The following is a 19,495-nucleotide window of genomic DNA, read 5'->3' as shown; positions in this document are numbered from 1 at the left end:
ATTCCTGCTTTCTACCTCTAATATAATTAGTGACAGACAGCTGGAGGCATCTCATTCTCCTGACAAAAATATGATCAGAATTGTTTTCAGTTGGTACATCTTTCCATCAAGCTGTTTGTTGCCTTCCATCAGAATAATCAGAGTTTCTGATTATCTGGTATGTTCCAAGAAAACAGGAATTGATTGTGCCCTTGCTTGTCTGATGGGGAGAAGGCTGCCAGAATTTACATAGTAACTCTTCAGTTGCCTAATGGAAAGAAAAACTAAGCTGTGTGTGTGAGTGTGTGTGTGTGTGTGTGTGTGTGTGAAAGAAAAACTAAGGGGTGTGTGTGTGTGTATGTGAAAGAAAAACTAAGGGGTGTGTGTGTGTGTGTGTGTGTGAGAGAGAGAGAGAGAGACAGAGGAAGAATCAACCAGTAGTTTCCATAATAATTCTCTTTGAACAACAATAAAGAAAATGTTTTCGTGGTGATTCAGATTTCAGATATGAGGAAGTAAAGTATTCTATTCCATTCATGGAAAACAACCAACGTTAATGGCTCTTTTCAAAAAGTTACAGTTATCTTACTACTTAAGTTTCAGGGTTATGTAAAAAGAATCAAGTTTAAACACTCGTGGAAACATCCAGGTACAATAAGACCTCATTATTTTGGACTATTTCAATTTGGAATTTACAGTCATTTGACAGGATCTAGACCAGAGGTGATCTTTTCACAGTGAAAAGTGGCTTGCTAAGCAAATTACTTTAAACAAGCAAGACTGCTGGGGGGAAAAAAATACAAATAAAAATATTTTTGTAAAGTATGAGGAACGAAAAATAACATGCTTCCCCTCCAACAAATACTTGTGATGAACCCAGTCAAATACCAATAACTGATAACAATAATAATTACTATTTAACTGAAGGTCAATCTTATATAGTCCACTTTACACACATGAGCTAGAAATATCCCAACAACTCTGCAAGATGGGTATAATCATCCCCGTATTAAAGAGAAGGAAACTGAGGCTCAGAGAGGCAGGTGACATGCAGAGACTGTACAGTTACTAGGCAGCAGAAGCAAGATTCAAAGCCAGGCTGTCTGGCTCAAAAGTCTGTGTCCTTCCACTCCCCACTCAACGCTGAGTGAGCACTGACGACTGCGAGCCAGACTTCCAGATTCACTGGACCAAGTTCTTCGACAACGGCAAAAATGGTTATCACTTCAAGGAGGGAAGGCCAAGTAGTCTGGCCCCAGAGCCCACCACTCTTAACCATAATTCCTTTCTACAACACAACGATCTCTATAAATAAAGACTTTTCTCCCCTGGAACTTTGAGGTATTTCGCATGCATGAAACTACAGAAATCCATAGAAACGTCGATGTAGGTGATGTACGTGGAGAGGGAACAGGTGGGTGGGGGAGGATTGCTTCCAGTCCTCTGCTCCTTGCCTCCATCCCCCATCCCCCATCCCCCACCCCATCATGAGCGACTTGTCTCTTCGGTCTGTACACCTATACAGGAGCACTGTGGTGCTAAAATCCTGAAAGGCTGACAGACTGTGACAAGACCTGTGGGAGTCAGCTGCAGGGGCAGGGGCAGCCAGCCATGTGGGCAGCAGGAGGATACAGAGAAGGGAGGGATCAGCTTTACTTACCTGGGAATCCACGGAGATATTCCTGACAGTGGTCAGAGTCTGGAGTGCTCTAGGAGAAAAAGAAATTTGGGAAGTCAGATCTCACATTTCAAAGCCACACCACTCATCTCCCTCACACCCACACCCAAGCACAGGCTCTGGAGTCAGGCAGACAAGGAATTGGGTTTTACCTGTGACTTAAAGCCTCATTTTACTCAACTGTAAAATGGGGGACAATATCAATAATAGTAGCTTCCTCACAGAGATGTTGGGAAGACTGGATAGCATATAATTTGTGCAATGAATGTGGCACACACAGTAGTGATATTTTAATAACAACAGCTAACATTTATTACTTTCTTACAAGGTGCTTGGCGTTGTTCTAGGGCCTCAATGCATTAACTCTTCGATACTCTGAGGTAGGCACTATTACCACTGGCATTTTGCAGATATAGAAAATGAGGCGCCAAAAGGTGAAAGCAGCTGTCTCATAAAAATGTACAAGGGGCTTCCCTGGTGGCGCAGTCATTGAGAATCTGCCTGCTAATGCAGGGGACATGGGTTCGAGCCCTGGTCTGGGAGGATCCCACATGCTGGGGAGCAACTAGGCCCATGAGCCACAACTACTGAGCCTGCGCGTCTGGAGCCTGTGCTCTGCAATAAAAGAGGCCGCGATAGTGAGAGGCCCGCGCACCGCGATGAAGGGTGGCCCCCAGTTGCCACAACTAGACAAAGCCCTCGCACAGAAACGAAGACCCAACACAGCAAAAGTAAATAAATTAATTAATAAACTCCTACCCCCAATATCTAAAAACAAACGAACAAACAAACAAAAAATATATATACATGGCAAGTGATGGAGCTGGGATTCTGTGACCATCTGAACACAGGGCCTAGACTGTAAACCACAGGGATATCCTGCCTAATTTATCACAAATAAATGTTAGTTACTGTTATTATCATTATTGTTTCTGTAATGATCTCCTTTCCAAAACATAGCCTGTAATATCCACACAAGCCCAGGGAACTCACCATTCAGCTAGTAACCACTTAGGCACAGAGACAGGTGCTGGGCTCCTAAGTCAACCAGGCAATCACTCACTAAGTCAACAATCTCTTCAAGCGTTCCCTGAGAACCCCTCTGCATCCGTTGCTCTGTTAAGCACCTCGTGGGGCTTCAAATGCTCTGGTCACTGATCCTGCAAAGTCAGCTCAACCTCCATGAAACAACCGGGGAACGAGGACAGGAGGGAGCACTGGGAAGGACGGGACAGGACCTCAGGATGCTGGATGCTGTGCCTGGCTTGGCGCCATCTCTCTAGGTGACCTTTTCCAAGTCAGCTGACCTCTCCGGTTTTCATCTTTAAGTGAGAGGACTGACCTAGAGGCCCTTAAGCCCTGAGATTCGAATCCACCATTCTATTCTGACTCTCTTGTAATCAGACTCCCTTTCCTCCGAACAGTCCATTTCTGCGAGAATATATTGTAACCCTTCATTTCTCTAACACACTGACTGAACACAATGCCAGGCACTGTGAATAGTGCCCAGGATTAAAACACAAGACAAAGCCTACACTTTGTAATGAGCTCTGAGAGTACAATGAAGTCTTACCACGGGAAATCTCGGCAGTCGGAAGACCAGGGAAGAGGGCAGCCCTTAGGACACCTGCGCGTGCCCGGTGGGCCCCCATCGGGGCTCTGGGTGTGGCCCCGAAGGACTCTACACCAATCTTAGGACCCAGGATCCCGGTGTCCCAGGTGCCCAGCAATCTGGGAAGGGGGTGCCATGCTAACCTTATAGGGCAGATAAGAATGTCTGTGAAAAATAAGGCACAAGCCAGACAACCAGGGAGATGCCTGAGCTGAGGGTTAGGTTTGTTTTCTGAAAGTAATAGTGTTGTGTGCAATAAACCAAAGAGATGAGAACTCTGCTGGCACTTAATTACTTGACTTTCTTCACTTTGATAAAGTATACCAATGGCCATTTTGATAGCGATCTTTTATGTATGTGTGTGTGAGTGCGCACGCGTGCCTGCTTCTTTGCAAAACATTTCGACAAAAGATGCTACCGACTTTATTTAAAGATCAGTTCATCACACTTAAGATATATTTGCTTTTACAGAAACTCGTTGGAGGGAAATAATTCAGTGAGTATAACACTTCCATTAAAAAGAAATTGATCTTAAAATGTGCTTTTCAGGGCTTCCCTGGTGGCGCAGTGGTTGAGAGTCCGCCTGCCGATGCAGGGGACACGGGTTCGTGCCCCTGTCCGGGAAGATCCCACATGCCACGGAGTAGCTGGGCCCGTGAGCCATGGCCGCTGAGCCTGCGCATCCGGAGCCTGTGCTCTGCAACAGGAGAGGCCACAACAGTGAGAGGCCCGCGTACCGCAAAAAAAAAAAAAAAAAAAAAAGTGCTTTTCAAACTTCGACAAAAACAATTCTTTGATTTTATGTACCACAAAAGGCAAACGTTGTTGCGTGGACAATGTAACAAATAACATGAGTTGTCAAATGAGACATTAAACATTTATTGATTTAATTTTTAATAAAGACTTTTAAACATAACCTAAAATGTCCATCAATCTTTGACATAGGAGGAAGAAGCATTTTGGTAAATTCCATCTCCTACCACGATTGAAGTCGCAGAAGATGTTTACGGTTCTTAGAGAGGGCAATGATGGTATTCTTTACAGGATGGTCAAATATTTGCAGCATATAACTTTAGAAGGCACAAAAAGGTAGAGCATAAAAATGTATTATTTTGACAGGTATTTAGGTAATGCATACACCCTCTTTGCTATGTCTCTACCCAAGTACCCAGTGCATGGGAGTCTGCAGAGAATTTAGTTCCTAAATTGGCTCCAAAAATGTTTTAAGCAGTGGCAACATTATTAGAGAACATGAATAAACTTCAAGGATGACAGCTCTGAGGAACAATACCCTCTTGGATATATAAATTATAGCTTTCTTAAGCCTAGAGAGAAAAATAAAATAAAATTTTAGTAGTGATCATCCCTGGGGTGAAGAATTATGAGCGATTTTTTCTTCTTTGTAATTTTGTCTGCTTTCCAAACTTCCTATAATGAGCACGTGTAACTTTAACAATTTGGAAAAAAAAATCTTTTTACACCCTCAAGATTCCTGATGTAAAAAGTGAAAAGGCTTTGGAACCAGACAAACTTGGGTTCAAATCCCTGCTTATAACCTTTCTAGCTTGGTGCCCTCAGAAAAGTTACTCAGCAGCCGAAGTTGAACATGAAATGGAAATAATAATACATGCTTAAAGCATCATTTTGACTGTTAGAGGTGAGATATTGTAAATGCTTAGCACAGAGTAGGAGCCCAATAAACGACAGTCGCTCTTCCATTTATAGTACACAGGCAAGAGAAGCTAGGCTCTTCTAATAACAGTAAATAAATTTGTTGGTGTTTATAAACTGATGTTTCAGGCCGTTTGTTTATGGAAACACTGAGTTTTTACTACATAATTTTCAGAAATTTTATAACAATTAACAGTTCAGAAAAAGAGTAAGTAAGAGGCTTCCACCTCACTCTCCCTTTCATCACATTGATTAGATTCCTACAGTCTGAGACTCTTGGGTTTACTGGTATTTGCCACTTTGCAGCTGTGTTCAGAAATCCTCTGGTTGGGATGGGAGTTGGGAGAATGGGTTACAGTGAACCCTTTAGAGAAAAGAGAAAGAAACCACAGCTACCACAATCAAGATCTTTTCCATACTGTCATTCCTTATGATGAAAGTGAGCAAAGTAAACTATGGGATTGCTTAAATGAAGGGCGAGGGACTAGATCAGAGATTCTCTGGCTTTTCTTTTTTTTTTAATGGTAGTTACGTTGGTATTTTCATCCTATTCATGTGAAAGTAGTTCAGTCAAGTAGGTTTATGATAAAATACATGTACCTCACAAAATATGGCTGGTGGGTGTATGTTGCCCTTGGTTATATGTTGCTGCACCTGACTACAGCAATAAATATTGATTTAACTGGCTTTAATATCAAGTCAAGTATTTGTTGACACATGGAAATGAAGGAAAAGCTTGATATATAGGTCAAATCCCATTTCAACTCACTCCAAGGGACTGTCCAAAGTCTTCTGCTGCCCTAAAATTGTGTTCTAAATGATGCTTGTCCCAGTCATAGATAACAGGACTTCTCATTACAATGGGATTTGCTACATAAATGAATACTGGTATAGATTTTTAGGCAGTACAATTTATTGTAGAAAGTACAGCTCAAAAAAAAAAAAAATCATGACATACTTAACCTCTCCCTCTCTCTCACCCCCTGGAGGCATATTTTGCTTTCTACCTGAGGTGTGAACTGTTCTCTCCTTTTCAATGTTTGATTGCTTTTTGTTCCTCTCACTTTGCCTAGTACAGAGCTGATGCTCAAAACATAGCTGATGAAGAAATGAGCTGAATGAAATGCGGTACCAAAGCAAATAAGAAATTCAGAATAGTTTCCTGCATAGAAGGAGAAACAAAATTTAGAAATTGATTCAAGATGAGTATAGCAAGCAGGGTTAGCATTCCCAGCTAGCGGGCTCAAGGAGTCTGGGGCTCCATGGGCCCTCTGTTGGCTCCCTACTGCTAAGTGTTCATGGGGGTTTGTATAAAACATCCAGCACTTGGTTGACCCACACCCCGCCAATCTCCGAGGAATGCCACGGAGACATTTCAGTCATTAAGTACCTGAAGCACCTTCATAAGGGTCCTATACAGTGAGCCCAGGCTGGGGTGGCCAATGAACAAATCCTGTCCTTTTAAAGGACAGAGAGAAAGGGCCACCACGACCACCTGGGAGGCAAGGAAGGGAAGGCAGGTTAGCCGGCAGCAGTCCCAGGGGAAAGGGAATGAGCGCAGCCCCTGGGGTGGGATTGACTCTCTGGCAGCCAGACTCAAAGGCAGTTTCTGAGCCCTTGCCTACATTACCAGGGCTGGGGGGAAACCACAGGAGACTTCAGAAAAGTATGCGTGATGTCCAGTGTCAAAATTCCTAACTTCTCTTTCATTCTCCCCTTTGGCAAAATGATTGCTTTAATAATCAAAGAGTTTCCTATAATTGTTTATAATGCAACCCTGTTGGAATATGCTTTTCTATCTGATGGTCTTTTATTGTGAGCCTTTTTTTAGTTGAAAGCTAAAATAATGCATCAAATATACAAGTTTTGCTTCTATCTTGGAACAACATAATAGACCTAAATGGCTATTTTTATAAAGGTCTGTACTGTGTTCAAAGGAACCACCTACTGATGCCAAGGGCTTCCTTCCCTCATCGAGGGATGTGCCACGGGAGTGAGTAGTTAAGCTCTGAGAGATGCCAAGCTCGCTGGGCACTGGGGGCTTCCTGGGCAGAGAAAGGGCCTGTCCCTTTATTATTGGATAGAGTATAAGCAAAGAGTTAGGAGGGTCTGGAGAGGTTAGCCCCAGGAGTGGTGTATTTTTACATATATTTTACAAATATTCCCATTATTCATTTGAAAATATTTTAAATGGTAAATCGGCTTCTCCTTGGGAGGCATGACCTGTGGCCATTAATTAATAACTTGGGAGCTAACCATGAAAGCACTTTTTTCACCCACTGGTTTGCTCAATGCATTTAATCCTCCCTATGACCTTTGTGCAGGAGTCATTATCTCTGTGTGAGAGCAGAGGGAGCTGAGGCTCAGAGACAGTAAAGCACTTTGCCTAGTGTTAGGCAGCTACGGAGCGCGCGCTGGATGGAGCCACATCTAGGATCCCATCCACAGATTCACACCCATTGTCTTGTGCACAGTTCTACCTACTCACTAGCTGTGCAGCAAGCCCAAACTGAACTCGCTGGGCCCTTCCCACCTGCAAACCACGATGGGGCACAGACTCCACAGGCCAAGCTGGTGGGCGTGCTGTGTCGATACAAATCTTAGTCATTGGGCTACAACGGACACTGTTTCTCCCTCGAAAGAACTAAAATGACTGAAGGAACACTGGGACACTTCTAAGGCAAATGTGTAAGCTCAAGGGCTATTAAAATTCAAGAACTCAAAAACCGAAGATAACTTTCTTGCCTAGACAAGAGTTGGGTATAAGCTCTGCAACAAAGTAGCTCTTGGATATGAAATATTACTACTAGGGTTTTTTTTTCTTTCATTTTTACTAAGAACTGAAACCTACAAAATGACAAACCAGGATTACCCTATTAAAAGACAACTTCAATTGCTCCTTTGTTCTAAGAAACTGTGTTGGGTACTGACTGGCAATAGCTTATATCTTGATTTTCATATTAATTATGCGTTTTTCCTTCAAAAATTGACTGCCACACTACACGCTGTGAGTCAGATTTGAGAGCTGCCAAGATAAATGTTCCGAATGGGTGACTTTTTAAAGACAACCTGTCAGTTCACCAAATAATTCTTTGGGGGTTTGTCCCAGTAAATGTTATGTCTCCCCTATACCTATACTTATACCTACAGCAATTGTTACAGCTCTTTCCTGATGTAGCATCTTACAACTAAGGCTAAAGATTTTTCCTTTCAACCCCTAATATACAAGTAATGAAACTTATAACCCCTTTTGACAGCATCAATTTACTTTGGCTGTTATTGTTTAATTCCTATACTGATTTGTGTGAAATACCCTGATTCTTAGCGAGATAAGTAATTCTGGCCTAGTCCATCCAACTAAAACAAAGATGACTTTTGTGTTTTTGACTAAATAAACGTTTCCTTCCCTGAGGTTTGCTTTCATCAAATCATCATACCAATGTTTGACTTCCTTTAGTTAGCACCTTATTTTAATGAGGCTTGATTCCAAAACATATAAGAACATACGCACACAAGAGGTACTATATTGAGTAAGCCAAGAGTTCCAGCCAAGTGTCCTATCTTTTATGTGGCACCAAGTGACATTTTGTGAAAAGCACAATGGTAACCATTCATTCCGCCAGCCTTAAAAAGATAGGCATGAACTGCCTGCCAGAATGGAAAAGCTTAAGCTTTGAAACCAGACAGCTGGCTTCAAATACCATCTCTACCACCACTATCTCTGTGACCTTGGGCAAACTACTTGTCTCCCCTCAGAGCTTTTTCGTCCAAAAATAGGGCTAACAGATGTACCTCAACGGGGTTGTGGAAGAGTTAAATGCGAATTTTGAGATTAAAAAACCAAGCATATAACCTGGCATATTAAGGAGATACTAAAGAATTGATCATTTTTTTCTGCCTCTCTGTAAAATGCCATTAGTAATTCATTTTGTTGTCTATGCACAAAAAAAATGTAAAGGATATTAACTGTGGTGCTCTTTATGAAGCAAAGAACTGGAAATGGTCTAAGCATAGGGAAATGATTACATTAAGGTACATTCACATATTGAAATGTATGCAGTCATTCCAAATATTTCTCAAATAATGTTTTTTGACAAGAGAAATTGCTACCCTAGAATTTAAGTGAGGAAAACAGACAAGAAAACCTGTATAATAGCAATAACAGCTCACATTTACTGAGCATTTACTATGAGGCATGCACCATGCTATGTACTTTACATTCATTATTTTATTAATTCTTACAATAAACCTACTAGATATATGCTATTATTATCCTTATTTTATAGAAGTACAAATTGAAGTTTTGATAGTTTAAGCAATTTACAGTCACTACATGAGTAGCACAGCCAGGACTGAAATCTCCAAGTGTCTGATTCCAAAGCACTTTTAACTACTATGTCACCCTGATTGCTCAGTACAAACTGCCTAGGTCCACCATGAAGCTAGTTTAAACACGCACACACACACACACACACACACATACACACACGTATGCACATACTCACAACTACACATACATCCATGTCTGGAAGGAAAACACACCAGATACTAACAATGACAATCTCTGGGGGGTGAAATTTTAGCTGACTTTTAATTCTCTTTTATCCATTTCAGTATTTTTTCCAAATTCAACGAGTATGCAATTATTTTTACAGTCAGCAAAAACTTTTTTCAAAAAAAACTTGTGAGAGTATTTTGTAAAATCTAAATAAAGCACTACCAAAGAGTAGTATTTTTATGAAGCAAGAGTTTATTCCTTGACTTATTACAGATTTAAGTTCCTCGTGCTACTATTCTTTCAAATTATTTTTTCTTTCCATCGAGTCCAAGGTAAAAAGCATGTAAAAGACTATTTTGTACACAAGTAAAACAAAACATAGTACACAAACACCATATGTATAAGTGACAGACATGTGATATTAAAATAAAAGTCAAAGAGTTTGTGTGAGAAGGAAAAAAACCCTCTTTGAATAATACAGGATTTTCCATTTAGAGAAAACACATCCATTAGTGACATGATGCCATCAGTGCATTCTCTGTCGTGGTCACAGTTAGTGAAACTGTCATGGAGCCATTTACATAGACTCCAACATGCTATGTGGACATGATTCAGCCTGATTACTGTCTGTCCCAGGAGATGTGAGTATAATGATGTGCTGGAGTGACACCTAAGGAGTGATTTCCTGTCCTACCACCAATTAGTTTCCAAAGCAATGATTCCATAAAGAGAACTGAATGATATATAAAAAAGCAATTCCTTTGAACCAAACAAGTTCACGTGAATTGAAATTATAGGTGAAATATGAATTTACTTTACAAAATTATTTTTTAATAAATTAAAAATATTTACATATGTTTTTTAGTAAACTTTTCAAAGGAAAAATGAATGCAATCTAAAAGTTACTCTAATTCATCTCGTTTCATTTCGTAATATAGTTCTATGATTGGCAATAAGTGGATCAATAACGATAGTGTCACTAAGGCATCTGACTAAGTCTTTCCTAACTGTATCCCCTTAGAGAGCTTGGGGGCAAGAAAGTAAACACAAGTGTGAGATGATCAAACTAGTTCAAACAAAGAAACAAAAAACAGCTAACACAATTCACGTATGGATGTCAAGAAGTCTCTTGCAGAAAGTCACAGGGCTCTTTCTTTGGCCTGTCTTGGTCCACATTTTATCAATGACAGAGGACGCACCTTTCTCAAAAAAGTGTAATTGACAAATAAGTGAAAAATGTACCACTGAGAGATTGAACTTTTAGAAATTAGAATTCAAAAATGTCTTGATGAGAGGGAAGAGATATGGGAACATATGTTTATGTATAACTGATTCACTTTGTTATAAAGCAGAAACTAACACACCATTGTAAAGCAATTATACCCCAATAAAGATGTTAAAAAAAAAAATGTCTTGATGGAGAGGAAAAATGATTTGCCGAAATGGGACAAAATGTAACGAGAATAAAGGTAAAGTCCTCTACATGTGTTCCCAAGGTTAACTGCACAGATACAGAATACAGGAGAGCTGGCTTTGTAGGGGTTGTCCAGAAAGAGACTGGGAAGTTTTATTTTACTTTGGATATAAACTAATGACGTGCTGCCCCTCATTAAAATGGAGGCCAACACAGGATCTGACTAGATCAGCAAAAGAAGGTGCCCTGGACGGGGAGTTAGCTGCAGCCATGTGTCCTCCGCCACTCAGAGAACTCAGGAGCAGGGTGCTGAGTTCAAGATGTCTCGCTTTTAAAATGGCACAGGCAGAGTGGCGGGCGACCAGAGTGTTAACAGGATGGCGAATCTCAGCCAAAAAACTGGAACCACGTAAGCCTGAAAAGAGAAGACTTTGAACAGGAGATAACAATAACGATGGTCAAATATTTGAAGACCTACCACACTCAAGTGCATGACTATTCTGTGGCACTCCAAAGGGCGATAGGAGATGAACAGAGAAGCTACAGGGAGGCAGATTTCAGTATCTGATGTGCGTGGTAATAAGTATTGGTCCAACCACAAATGAGACAAGGTCCAAATCTAAAGGGGCTCAAGATCTAGGAGCACTGCAGGCTACCGTGGGCAGCTGTCCTCAGTGTCACAAAACTGTGACCACCTCATTCCTGGCAGGGTTCGAACGGCAGCTGGCTGACTGGGATACTGTGGAAGGGATTCCTTCTTCTGGGGGGACCGTTAGGCCACAGCATCCACTATCTCTTTCCAGTGCCCACCTTCTATGCTTCTAATTTCACAACAGTAAAATTCACGAAGATACTCAGTGCATTTATGTAAGCAATAGCTAAATATGCCTCGCCTTAATAAATGAGAAATAACTATAAATTTAAAGACAATCCAGGAGATTCAGAAGGTGAAATCCTACCAAAGTTTGGAAATGATAAATTAATGTTGTCATGACAACCTTAGATGATATCACCCATTGCAACTGCAACAGTTCTTGCTCTGGGACTGCCAAAACAATAAATGAGTTTATATATTCAGTGCCACAAACCAGCACTAAATACTATCTTTAATCCTTTTATTTTTTATTTTAGAGGTAGTAGGTTTATACTCTCTCCTTGAGTATTCTCAGGTTGAATATGACACTATACTGAGGCTGTGGTATTGCAGTGGGGCGATGGAGATTACATCAAGAGCCCAGGAAGTCACTGGCAGCCCCCTGCATGTACTGAATCCAGTCCACCATTCAGACTTCACAGGAGAAATGAATGAGAAAGGACAAAGACCTTCTAGATCAGGACATTAGCAGTCACAGTAGCCAGCATAACATCTTCCACTTTCCCCTTTAAAAATTATAGGATTGCCCACGTTCCTGTAATAAACACAGGTCGATCATAAGTGGCAGTATGTCAGATCAGACTATCTTACTGCCACTTACGGGTTTTCTCGGTTATGTATTAGCAAACACTACAATATAGGAAAGTGAGCCCTCACTGAGAACAACACTGCCTCCAATCAAAACCATTCTCTCCTGAGTATACTAAAGTTTTTCCCCCCTTCTTGTAAGCAACAAAGGCTACAATAAAAGAACTTCCCAAACACCCACAGTTAAGGAAAGAATGGCTCCTACAAAGTAAGTGTGAAATCTGTCCCTGGTATCTAATTTGTATATGAATCTTCCTTTTCAGGGTACTTTAGTGGCTTCCTTTATCTATAATTTATCAGCAAAGAACAGAAATAAAAATTTATTTTGATGGCAGGGCACCTGACTATTCAGAGACTCAAAAACTTGCTTTGTTTATTCTTATATTACCCTGGCAGAGGATGTAAACATGCTTTTTTTCCCCATGGCTTCATGTTGTATTCATAAACCCAGACAAATATTTTCACAAATACAAACCATTAGGCAGGACAGGCCTTAAGCAGAATGTGAAGGCAACTTCCTTCTGGTCCTTTTTCACCCAGGGATGGCTGAATTCTGGCCCTCCTGGCCCGGGTTTCTTATCTCCTTCTTATCAGTCTCAGGGAAGGGTCTATAAAACCATTCAGTCTAAGGAGCACATGTCTGACCAGTTTACATTACCACTTTCATAGCGTTGCATTTTAGGCCCTGATGCTGGGCACTTTATACCTTGTTTTATTTAGTCGTAAAAAAATCATAACAAAGCAAGTAGGTATTATTAATTTCACTCCATAAATGAGAAAACTGAGGTTCAGGAAGATTAAATAACTGGCTCAAGTTCATTACAGCCAGCCAATTACATGCGTCAAAACCAGGCTTTTCAACCATCAAATCAAATCTGTTTTCCTTCTCTTCTAAACCATACTGGTCTTAGGAAAGAGAATAGAGTTTTTATCATGCAGGCTTTTGCATATTAGAGAGCAGGAAAGAGAAAGTGTTGATATTTGAAAAGCCCTTTTGAGCAGAATGAATTCTGAAATCACACCATAAAGGCAGTCACCTTTCTTGCCCACACTTAAGACCAGCCTTCTCACAGGGAACAAAGAAGCAGATGTACCATAATTTAGGAAAATCAGCCCTATACTTGCCTTCCCCTTCCCCTCCCAAGTTGCACATGTGGTACAAATGGGACCCAGAGACCAGTGGGGCAGCCAAACAGTGTTTGGTGTCAGGGGTCTGGAATCAGGGAACAGCCAGTATCCAGGCAAGCTCTTCAATTCCACAAATACCTATTAAACTAGCTGAGTTTCCTGCCCATTGCTGGCAGGTGTTAGTAGAAGCTTGAAAGGGAGCAGTAGGCACTCACTCTAGGGCTTGCATCTCAGAGGCAAGACTTACTGGCTTAAGAAGGCTTGGAGATATGTGATGGGATCCTTACCCAAGGCAATTTGAGATTCCTACACGAGACCTCAAATCAGGACTTGGAAATGTGAGACAGAACCTGGGCCACAAAGTGAAAATGTGGTACCCAAGAATGAGACAGTTCTGGCTTCCCAGGTAAGGCCAGACAGACTGCATGGTCAACCCAATGGAGAGTCACTCGGGTACAGGTGGAAAGGAGTTGTAGCTCCTGCCAAGCGCCCAAACTGGTCCCAGATCCTGCAAATGGGGGAGCAATCACCACACCAGGGTGGTCACCACTTTCTCAGGCCAGTCTCTGTACAGGTATGACTTTCAAACTTTTATTTTGAGCCTAAGAACCTTTCCTCCTACCAGAATCTTATACTAATGCCTAATATGTAAAAGCAAATCAAAGCAACTGCCCAGGGGCATTCTTCTCAGAACCAAAGGGCTCAACAGAACACAGCACACAAACCACCAGGAGAGAGGCGCTGAGTCCCACTGCCTATCAGACTCACCGGCACCGATTGCAGTGAATTTTTCCCGTGATAGTCATGGCTTCTTCCCCTCACCTCCAGGCTTCTCCCTCCTGCTCCATCCTGGTAAGCTCTGGTTTCCCATCACTGGTTGGCTTTTCCACTTGAAAACAAAGCTCTGCATATCTCTAAGGACATATTATCTTCTGGGTCCTTGTGACAAGATCCTTGGGACCTTGAGGAAGGTCCATATACCTTCCTCAAGGCTTCTGGGCCAAATGATCCACAGACTGCTGCCCTCAGTATCTTAAGGCATAACTGAGGAGTACTAGTTGTTGGGCACGTCATTTTGTTTGATGCACAATGGCTTTATCATGTACATATTATTGAGGCTCAAGACAGTGGAGGACCTGGGACTTCTCCCACTGGGAAAGGGTCCATGGCAGGATGGGGGAATCTCAGAGACCTAGGCGTGGCTCTTGGTGTTTTGTCTGTACCTCACAAGCAAGAGGCTTCCCGGGACTCCACTTGCCCTGCCCTAGCTCCTCCTGTCTACCTCAAATCCTCCCTCTAGCACACAGTATCCCTGTTTCCCTCTCCTGATGGTGACTGGGTGGGCCTGACGAGACAGATGTGCCAGACTCGTGATTTTAGCCCCGTGCACACTGTATGAAGGACTCCTGGCTGTAGTTTTCATAAACTGTCTCTCTGATTCTGAATCTTACCTAAAGCACTTTAGTATCTGTGGACTTAAGAAAGTGAGCAACTGCTGCTTCTCTATACCTGTAGGGCTGACTTAATCATTCAAAAAGCTCCTGGGCTTGGCTCATACAGGATGCATCTCCTGGGAACAAGGAGATGTTCTATAACGATGCTGTCCAATACGACTACAGGTAGTTTAAAATTTCCTAGTAGCCATGTTAAAAAAAAAAGAGATAAAGAGAAACGTGAAACTAATTGTAATAATATATTTTATTTAACCCATTATATCCAAAATGTTGTTTCAACATGTAATCAATAAAATTTGCTCATGAGCTATTTTACATTCCTTTTTGCATACCAACTCTGAACCCGTGGTGTATTTCACACTCATAGCACATCTCAGTTTGGACTGGGTGCATTTCAAGTGCTCGGCAGCCACAGGCAGCTAGTGGCCACGGTACTGGACAGCACAGTTCTTCAATCTCTTGTCTGTTCCCATCCCTCCTCTCGTTTCTCTCCTGTAACAACTCATTTCCTTTAGTAGGGATGCTGTGGGGAGGGGCAGTCAGTGGGGACCTGGATCATTAGAGAAGACTTTGATACACACCCGAAGGGAGAGCCCAGATCACAGAGGAGCTTTTGTGCCAGGCTAGGGATCTTAGATTTTATCCTGGAGAAACAGTGACGCTGCTGAAGGATTTTAAGCAGCAGAGAGTCCATGATCAAATTTGCCTTTTAGAAAGGCGGCAGTGTGGGGCAGGGATTGGAAGCAGGCCAGGCAGAAAGCAGGGAGACCAGTTACAAGGCTACTGCAGTAACCCTCAAGGGAGTGATGAGGGCCCGAACCTAGGCAGTCGTGGTGGTAATGGCCTAGAGAGGTGAGCGCAGATTCAAGGGTTTGAGAAGACAGCTTAGTCATCAATGAAAAGTATGGGTTGAGGAAGAGTGAGGATCCTAGAACAGCTCCCGGATTTTAAACTTGGTCAAGTGGGTTTCATTAATTGAGGTAGAGAACACAGAAGGAATATGCTGGCTGCAGACATAAGAGTTCTGAACTCCCTGAGTTTAAGACACCTGGAGCAGATGTCAGAAGAGTTCGGAGTTGCAGATTTAGGAATCGATGGCATATAGGTGGTAGCAGAAGGAAAGAGTAGGTGAGCAGAGGGTTGAAGGGGGAACCCTAGAGGGTACCGAGCTCTGGGAGGGGGAGAGGAACCAGCAGAGAAGTCTAATACAGAGCAGTTGGGCAACAGGAAAGACATCAGGAAAGGAATGACTCAGAAAACAGGTGGGCAAGGTTTCAAGGAGTAGTGATCAGTAACACCAGAGACTCCTCCTGCACAATGAAGCTGGCAGTCTGCAGGACAGAGGTGGCCATTACGAGAGGGCAGGGCTGTAGAGGGTTGGGGAGGTGTGGGTGTTGTGTGAGGACCTGTTCTTCAAGGAGCTGCCTTCTAAGCCCAGGAGGGAGATGCACCGTGACCAGACCAACAGGGAAGGGGCCGCAGGGATTCTGTTTGTTTTGACTTCTCTTGTTATTAAAGAACGAAAAGGGTCATGAATGCTTATGTGAGGAGAGAGAAGGCTGGTTGAGACCCTGAAGGAAAGCGAGATAATGGAGCAAGGTCCCTGTCCAGACAGGTGAGCCTCTGACTGGAGGAAAGTAAAAGGTAGAAAAGGAATGAGGACGAAGGGCCTGCCATTTATAAGGAAGATACAACGTGACCATTGCAAAACTACTTTTCTTTATTTAGAAATATATGTGAAATATAATTACAGGTGAAGGCTTTTTTTCTTTAATAGTACTACACATCATGTATAAAATCAGATAATAGTCACTAGTTTTCTGGAGCTCCAGATGTGTGGTCTTGGTGTATTACCAAATCTTTCACATCCCTTTGGACTTGGCCTCCACATCACCTCAGGGGACGTTCATCACTGGGAAGGGCCACAGCGTGGTATATAGCTGGTGGCCTCTCTGATTGGTCTGTGTCTGTGCCGAACTGATAGGTAAATATTTCCCGTATCACCATGAATTACCTTAAAGGGTGGTGTAAGAAAGAAAGCTCTGCAGATTGATCAAGCTATGTGACTTCCTAGAGCCCCCTCCTTAAAAGGATACATAATCCCTACCTTGCAAGATAGCTGTTAGGTTTAAATGAGATGATCACTAAGTGGTGGCCATCAGAATGATGACGATGATTGTATTCACTTTGTCCTGAATTTCTAGGAATTGTGTGCTACTGTTAATGAATTAGTGCTTGGCAACAATTAGCATCTTGATCCCCCAAGGAGAATTAAAGACTCAATCCTAGCGTTAGGAAGGGCCCCTAAAAATCCTAATGGCCATCTGACGTTTGCATCCTTTCTTCATCCAGTACGTAGTCAGTCGCTGCCCTCAAACCGCCTGGGCTGACACCTGCTCTACAATGTACTCACTACTCAACCTTCCTAGGCTTCAGTATTGCCTGTCAGTAAAATGGGGGTGGGGGGCAGTAGCACTGCTTTGAGGAAGAACAGAGATGATGCATGTATTGAGACATTGCCTGGTATATGGTATAGCTCATGCTTAAATACATTTAATCATGGGGTCTTACCACCTCATGAACTAGCACAGTCCATAACAGGACCACCTTCCTTATACTGACCCCAAATCTGTCTCCCTGAAACTCATACCCATCGGTCCTAGTTTTACAGTCCATGGAGAAGTTATACAGAATCAGAATCTGGGAACTATAACAGTATGTTTACGCACTTACTGAGCTCTGCTAGGATCACTGGGCAGGGTCCCACAGATGGCTGGCTACTTGGGACCACAATCAGTGCTGACGTCTTCCTACTTACATTACTATGAAAGTTCCATCTTCAGTGGTGTTTCCACACCGCAGGAGACCTCTTCAAGCATTCTAAGCCAGTTGGATGCTACCCAGAAACGCACCAGTTATACGGCTTACAAGACTTATTTTGCGCTTTATGTCATGGTCAGTTCAGCACCTGGCACCAAAGTACCTATTTCAGGTCTCCGTATCTCCTTTAAGTTTCATTATGGAGCACTGGAGACCACCAGTACCCAGGAGAGTCCTAGTGGCATTTCAGCTTTTGAAGCAGTGGTAGTATATTAGAGGACTGATGTTAGAGTCAAAACACCCTGGAATGCCCGGCCTTTGTTCCTCCCAACCCTGCTGCCCTTCCCTCATCTCTATATTCCCAATAATAGCTATTGAAATCTGACCCAAAGCCTTTCAATAATCAGCTCAAATAACTGTCACTCTAGGAAGGTCCCTACCGCCCTCCAATCCGAAGGAAATTTTACCTTCTGAGCTCTCTTAGACCTTTGTTTCTGAGATACATGCGTTATTTCTCCTGTTGGACTATAAACTCCTTCCCGGCAGAAACAATGCCTTGTACAAAGTGAGTCTTATTAAAAGTTGAAAGAACTGAATTTTGTCCTGAATACTATATGATGGGTGTGGCAATTTTTCCCTACCTCACTTTTCATCCCTAGATGGATCCCCAGATGATTTATTTTTTTAATGTACAAGAAGATTTTAAATGAAAAAGTTGAGTAGCTCTGCAATACAGTCTTGGATTTTGGAGCCGATTAGCTGAATATTTATAAAACTGATAACTCTAATTGTTTTATGTATAAAATACTGGCATAAGGCCTCAATTCTTTCATTTTTGCTAACTAATGGGACCCATCACTCCACCTTAAAATAATGACAGCCTCCTTAATTCTAACTCACAACTGCCAGCCTGCATCAGTACCTCAACTCTGGAAAATGCCAAGGCCTCAGAATCCTCACAGCTGATGAATGGAGAGGCTGATTAGAACCACTGAAGAAAAATGGGGAAAAAACTCCTTGACAGACGCCTCCTTCAAACGCTTGTCCCTTTTATCCAATGTCAACATTAATTTCTCTGTTAACAAATATTTATTGAGGTCATGACTAGGTGTCAAGCTGCAAGCTAGGCTCTGAGGACATGATGATGAGCAGTACACAGGCAATATCAAAGCCCATCTTTAAAAAAAAAATTCACCTTTCTAGTTTATTGATTCTATAGCTCTACTTATCAAGGGCTTGCTATGCCCAAAGCTTGTAGATGGCTCAAAGATAGCAAACAAGGTATATCAGTGCCCTCCAGGGACCTGCAATCTCATTGGGAAAGCAAGAATTGTGAACACAATAGTATAAGAGAGTATCTATTGGTCTAAAGAATGATGTAGACAAAAGGGCAGAAGAGGAAGAATCCAATGAGAGTAACATGATTAGGGCGAGCAGACTTAACTTGGAGATTGTGCTTAGGTCAGAGGAAAAAGGAAAAGACATTCTAAAAGGGAGAGCATGAATAAAAGGGTACAAAGTCATCTTAGAAGGACAGTGAGATCCAATTAGTAGGAACAGAAGGTCCATGTTAGAAAAGCAGAAAATAAGGTTGGTAAGCAAAATTTGGGCAAGAGTGAGGTATATCCAAACCAGGTTGAGGGGCTTCCCCAGTGACGCAGTGGTTAAGAATCCGCCTGCCAATGCAGGGGACACAGGTTCGAGCCCTGGCCCAGGAAGATCCCACATGCCACAGAGCAACTAAGCCCGTGCACCACAACTACTGAGCCTGTGCTCTAG

The 19,495-nt window shown here is 42.3% G+C and overlaps 1 protein-coding gene across 1 annotated transcript in view; it reads right to left on the bottom strand.

Moving 5' to 3' along the window:
* Nucleotides 1-19,495, bottom strand: part of SPATS2L (spermatogenesis associated serine rich 2 like) — a 172,353-nt gene that overhangs the window by 147,955 nt on the left and 4,903 nt on the right. Inside the window, exon 2 of the mRNA XM_007469198.1 lies at nt 1,640-1,688. The gene's annotated coding sequence lies outside the window, so the exon portion shown is untranslated. The remainder of the gene's footprint in view (nt 1-1,639; nt 1,689-19,495) is intronic.

Source organism: Lipotes vexillifer, unplaced genomic scaffold, assembly GCF_000442215.2.
Source record: "Lipotes vexillifer unplaced genomic scaffold, Lipotes_vexillifer_v1.1 scaffold648, whole genome shotgun sequence".
Lineage (NCBI taxonomy): Eukaryota > Metazoa > Chordata > Mammalia > Artiodactyla > Lipotidae > Lipotes > Lipotes vexillifer.
The sequence above is the reverse complement of the archived record's forward strand: the minus strand, read 5'-3'. Positions and strand labels throughout refer to the sequence as shown.